This window comes from Eurytemora carolleeae, unplaced genomic scaffold (genome assembly GCF_000591075.1).
Source record: "Eurytemora carolleeae unplaced genomic scaffold, Eaff_2.0 scaffold1246, whole genome shotgun sequence".
Lineage (NCBI taxonomy): Eukaryota > Metazoa > Arthropoda > Copepoda > Calanoida > Temoridae > Eurytemora > Eurytemora carolleeae.
Window position 1 is genome coordinate 9,359 of NW_019397146.1, and position 6,576 is coordinate 15,934.

Below are 6,576 nucleotides of genomic sequence, written 5' to 3' on the forward strand. Positions count from 1 at the left end.
TTGAAAGTTTTGTTGTATATTATACATTGCTTATTCCTCTTTTTTTATTCATTGACCCCCCCCTCAAAAATTGCAAAGTTTTTTTTCGCATTCTTAGTGCCATGCCCATATGACACAAAAACCATTCCGTGCAAATTCTGCTTTTTTGCGCCCCCCCCCCACCCCTTAACTTTTGAGCAGATTTTTTCAAGTGAAAGTAAGCGCAAGCGTTAAGAATCTTTTTCTTTAAATATTTGCACTTAACAATTGTATAATATGTTATTTTTGAATCTATGCAATATTATTAAACTTGCATCATTGCATGCTGGATAAAATAATCTTGCAATTGCAGGGGAGTCTTACATGTTTAGCATTTATAATTTAATAATTCTCAAAACCAATAATTCGTTTAAATCTTTATATTTTATTGATATTTGCTTGATAAAATATCATGACCTGAATCAAATAGATTATCAAGTACATTATATGTTCTTTTTGAATCTATGCAATATTGTTAAACTTGCATGCTGGATAAAATAATCTTGCAATTGCATGGGAGCCTAACAAATGTTTAGTATTTATAATTTAATAATTCTCAAAACTAATAAATCGTTTAAATCTTTATATTTATTGATATTTGCGTGATAAAGTAACATGGCCTGAATCAAATAGATGAACAAGTACAAGAGGTGGCAACAGAGAAATTGGACCAATTATACTGTTACAGACATGAAGACACAAGTAAGGAAAACAACATTTTCTCATATTAGTTGAATTTTTTTACCAAGATTAAATAAAAAAGTGTAAAAACAGAAATTAGAAACACATACAATTTCACATATTTTACTGTAAGATAAGCACTTTAGTCTAAAATTATCACTCTTATTAATAGTTTTGTCGGACACAAACACTGAGTTAACACTTGTGTCGTAAGAATTGTAACTAGAATCTATTTGGTCTGAATGAATAACCCTTACCCAGAGTTTGTCTCTTCCCAAATCTACAAAGGTATTAACTATTAGAAAATGGTCGACCAGTTTACGTCTCCAACTGTGTGCGTCCTTATTAACTATTATAAAATGGTCGACCAGTTTACGTCTCCAACTGTGTGCGTCCTTATTAACTATTATAAAATGGTCGACCAGTTTACGTCTCCAACTGTGTGCGTCCTTATCAACTATTATAAAATGGTCGACCAGTTAACGTCTCCAACTGTGTGCGTCCTTATTAACTATTAGAAAATGGTGACCAGTTTACGTCTCCAACTGTGTGCGTTCTTATTAACTTTTATAAAATGGTCTAACAGTTTACGTCTCCAACTGTGTGCGTTCTTATTAACTATTATAAAATGGTCTAACAGTTTACGTCCCCAACTGTGTGCGGTGCGTCCTTATTAACTATTATAAAATGGTCGACCAGTTTACGTCTTCGACTTTGTGCGTCCTAATTATCTTTTATAAAATAATCTTACTAATGACATCTAGCGACCAAACTATCGCCATTCAAAGTACGTCATTAGGATGAACATAGTTGATAAAAGAAACGTACTCTAGAGTATCCAGGACTAAATGCGTACAGTTTCTTGAAATATAATTAAATCATGTTTTGGTAACTCAACAATAAGCACATTAACAAAGTTGTCTTAAATTGTATAAAAGAGTAATATTTAACAATTTATGTTTTATTTTCAATGAGATAAAAGTATGTATGAAAATAGATTTAGTCGGGTATACAGGAAGAGACTGTAAAGACGACCCAAAACTATGCAAATATTACGATTTAAAGCTTGTTTTTTGGTTTTTGCTCTTAATTGAGTATTTTCATGGCTTACTAAATGATTAAGCACTGAAATAAGCCAGTTTTGGTCTACATGGAACCCTGAATGCAAGGAAATGGACTCATTCTTTGTAGGAAATCCTGTAAAATAAGGCATTTAGGCAGTTTATCTACGAACTCAAGCATTAGGTTTTAGTTGGCAGTGAGGGGCATGTATTAGTTAGAAAAAGAAAAAAATTGAACAGTCTCAGACCAATACTTTTTAAAAATATGTCCAAACAAGTAGAAATATAGGATTCAACTTTGTTGTGTAATTAGACCTAGAAAGACGTTTCAAACAAATAGCTCAAAGCTCACAATACGATGAAGAATTAAATGTCTATATCTTGTCTTGGTTTTGCATAAGTTTTATTTTTCCAATATTGGATGCAGCATATATCTATGTAATATAGAATTTCAGATACTGAAAGTAATTGATATCTTGCTTCCTCAGAAATATATAAATGGAAGTTGAAATATGCTATGGTTGTAGTTTAACATATAAGGGACCTTCCATTTAAAAAAAGGGGGCATGTCCGATTCATAAATGTACACTTTACACCTTTTTCGGCTAAACATGTGGAAGATATCGTCGCTTTTCTAGCTTGAAAAGTGAATCATACTTACACTTCCTTCATAATCAATGAAGCAGAAATTTATTTTAATCACTCTTTAATATGCCGTGCAGTGTGCACCATGGTACGTAATTGAGGGATTAAGGAGGTATCTTTAAATATAAAAGTGCTCACATTGAATATCGAGATTAAGCTTTTAAAACTGATGATGCTCTTCATCAGTCTGCACAAAAGTTCCAAGTATACAAGGAATACCCGTCTATCTATACATAAATTTAGCTGTCTGTTTGTTTGTATCCAATAAACGTCAAAACGGCTGAACCGATCGGCCCCAAATTTTGTGAGGGACCTTACATGACCCCAGGGAAGGTTTTTGAATGATCAAATTTCAAAAATTAGTGTTTAAAGTTTTTTTTTTATTTTTATAAAATTTTGAAAATGCGCAAAAAAAAATATTATGAAATCTACAAACTTTTTTTTATACTGTAAAAAGAGAAGATGTTCTCAGATAAAGCCACAATCAAAAATTGAAAAAGAAGATGGGCGCAAAGCGCCCTAAAAACCTAGTATTATATATACTTTGCTCGTCTTTCTGGGTTTTTGTTTTTTTGAATCCAATAAGCGTCAAAACAGCTGAACCAATCGGGCCTAAATTTTGCGTGGGAAGGTTTATGGATGATAAAATTTTCAAAAATTAGCCTCCAACAAATTTGATTATCAATAAATTTTTAAAATCTACGAATTTTTTTTTTATAAATCCGCGAACTTTTTTTGTTTTTGTTACCCTTAATTCCAAAAATTGAACTGCACAATCTGGAATAAGCGGGCAAGCTCTTCTTCATCATATCTTTATTTCGGTATTTTCAAAACTTTACAGTCTGTAAAGTTGAAATATAATTTTTACCTTTAAATAACTGTGACATATATAATACTGGTGGAAATAAAGGAGTGAGATTATTGCTAGGTTATAATTACTGCAGAAAGACTAAATCTACGCCTAATAGGAGTAATTGTGAGCAACAGACTAGAATTCATTTTCCTAATCGTGAACATGAGGACAAATGGGACCATAGATAAAAAAACAATAAATGATAGACCAATAGATGTCGTCTTTTCAAGATTTAAGGTTTTTTTCGTTCACAATAACCATGAGGCAGAAGCCAAAAGGAGTCACGCGCATTCTCCAAAGAGAGAGCCTGTTTTACGCCGCATGCCCATAACTCAGGGTTATTATGAACGAAAAAATCCCTAAATCTTGAAAAGACAACATCTAGTGTTCAATCTGTTATTGTTAATTAATCTATGGTCCAAAGTATTTGTATACACATTACGTTAATATTTACGCCATATCACTAGTACGACTTTGTTACCTCGAAGCTTCTTTTGCTTTTTTACACACAATTTATTCAGTTACGATTGAAAAAATGTAATATTTTAAACTTATACACGTACAATTCACTCTAGTCTGACGTGTAGCAGCTAAAACTTGACTTTAATGTAGTTCTTGTGTTTTTGACTAAATAAAAAAATGAAAGACCAGTTATGACAATTTATAACGTATTAAATATGAAAACGATTTTTTTTGGGGGGGAAGGGGTATAATTATGCTAGGTAGAGAAGGAGGGGGGAGGGGGTATAATATTTACTAAATATTATTATTTATAGTGATAATGGTCGTTTTCACAGTATGGTTTCATCAATATTTAATATTAATGAAAACTGGTCTCATTATAACAATTAAAGAAAATTAATTATCCCTTCAAATTAAGGACAGCAAATTATTGTTTGATTGCTTTATTGTGTGCTTTGAATTAGGTTTAACAAAGCGACAAATAGATAAATAGATAAATAGATAGATAGATAAATAGATAAATAGATAGATAGATAAATAGATAAGATAAATAGATAGATAGATAAATAGATAAATAGATAAATAGATAAATAGATAGATAGATAAATAGATAAATAGATAGATAGATAAATAGATAAATAGATAGATAGATAAATAGATAGATAGATAGATAGATAAATAGATAGATAGATAAATAGATAAATAGATAGATAGATAAAGAGATAAATAGAAAAATAGAAAATTTATCCTTATATATACTTTGCTTGTCTGACAGGGTGTTCGTATCCAATAAAAATCAAAACAGCTGAACCGATCGGGTCCAAATTTTGTGTGGTGCCTCGCATGACCCCAGGGAAGGTTTATGAAATACTCAGAGTTAAAAAAAAGTTGTTCACAAATGCTTTTGAATAATATAAAATCTTTAAAAAATACGCAAAAAATAATTGAAAATCCGCAAATTTTTTTTGTTTCAATTTCAAGATGCTCTCAGATATTAAAGGTTGAAATAGAGGATGGTGCACAAAGCGCCCTAAAAGCATTTTTAAACCTCCCTAACACCCAAACTATTAAGGTTAGTGATCTAAATTCAATGAGCCGGCCTTGAAAAGTTGGACGCCCCCCCCCCCCATTAGGCTATACATAGATTCAAACCCCCTAAGTCTTTGCAGGGTTAAAAAATGTTTTACTCGTATTTTTGTGTTTTGATAATATTTTTATGGATTATCGAATACAGGTGTAAAGTGAAGAGAAACTAAAATATATATTTATATTCTGAAAGTTTAGATTAAACTTTTCTTTAAAGTATATTCGATAATTTGCATAATACACTCAAACTTTTATTAAGAGTGGTATTTTCGAAAAACTTTGATAAAAAAGTGAAGATTTTTATTAACAAAGACTCTTTTCAAACTTGGCTGTATTTGGATTTAGGAAGAAGTGAAGTATATGTATTTGAAAAAATATTGTCTAAGCCGTAGTCTAGCTGTAGGTCATTGCTTGCCTGAATTGTAAAAATAGTTTATAATCTGACATTTTAGTTTTTAATCTATTTGCGGTTTTATAAAATTCAAAACAGAAAATTGAATTTATTAAAATTGTAAAATTTTCAAATTGGAACATGAGATAAATTTTGATTACAATTGACTTTTTATGTGTTTTCCAAACTTAATCAAAAAACTGTTGAATTTGAAAGTAAGAGGCGCATGCAAGAATTCACAAAGATCATGACTGCATTGAAAACTTTTAAGACTGGGACAACTTTAATGTATCGCAACGCCTTGCTTTTTTATTAAACCTCTCTAACTGACTTAACTTTTTTTGTAGACATAGACATGTTTTTGTTAGAACTGTAAACCATTGTTTTTAATCTAACTTAAAGAAGTAATTGGCATAATTTTCCTGTTTGCTTTCAACTAGGGATGTTAACGTTTTCATTTTTTTTTTAAACGATCGTTTCGTTATGAAAATGACGACGAGTTTTTATAAAAAAATCTCACCTTTAATGAGGCTGTCAAGTTTTGGGAAGTTGTAAAGAATCACTTCCTTCGTAGTTGTACGTACCCAGCAGTCCAGCTCACGTCCATCCAAAGAAACTGGATCTGAAGGCGAGGATGTTGAATTACAAGAAAGAATTGACATAATCGGGAACTAGAAAGCAAATAAATAGATATATATTAATTATTTATTTTCAGTGAAAATGCATTGCCTATTAGTAAACTGGGTCTCTCACACCACAAAATTAGGAATTTAGGTATATTAAATTGCGAATTTAAAACAACTAGTTATAATCATATATTTCAGAGGAATTGAAGGAGTTCAAAAATTCACTGTAAGATGATGATTACTTTGACCAGGTATAGATATTTAATTACAATAAATAATTTTTCTTAACAATATCTTATATCTATAGTACTTAACTTTGATTGTACATCTTGGAGATATTATAATCCAGTAAATATAAGTCAGATATGATATTTATAAAAAGTTTGGAATACTTTATAATCCAGGAAATATAAGTCAGATATAATATTTATTTTAGAAACCTGTTCTGAAATAATAAAGGTAACTACAAAGCTCCTCTCCCTATAGAAGAAAGAAGTCTCAAGCAGGAGCTGCAACTTCGAATGTTGTCAGATTACACGGAGAGATAGTTAGACGGATAGGTAGCAACATAGGGACCCCTGGACAGATGCATACCCATTAGTAATATGATATGGCTAATATTGAAGAATGCTTATACCCACGCCTTACTGGTCTATTTAAGGCCTCCTATATCTCTGTTAAACCCCGCCTTCAAGGCGCTGAAACCCTGGGCCTTGAAGCCAAATCAAGGCCTCCTACCGACGCCTTCCGGGT

General features: G+C 31.2%; 1 long non-coding RNA gene across 1 annotated transcript; it reads left to right on the forward strand.

Moving 5' to 3' along the window:
• Positions 1–4,707: 4,707 nt before the first annotated feature.
• On the forward strand, positions 4,708–6,165 carry LOC111712328 (uncharacterized). The gene is made up of 4 exons (XR_002767425.1): positions 4,708–4,792; positions 5,913–5,971; positions 6,022–6,074; positions 6,131–6,165. It is a non-coding gene; the product is annotated as an uncharacterized LOC111712328 (long non-coding RNA).
• The last annotated feature ends 411 nt before the right edge of the window (positions 6,166–6,576 follow it).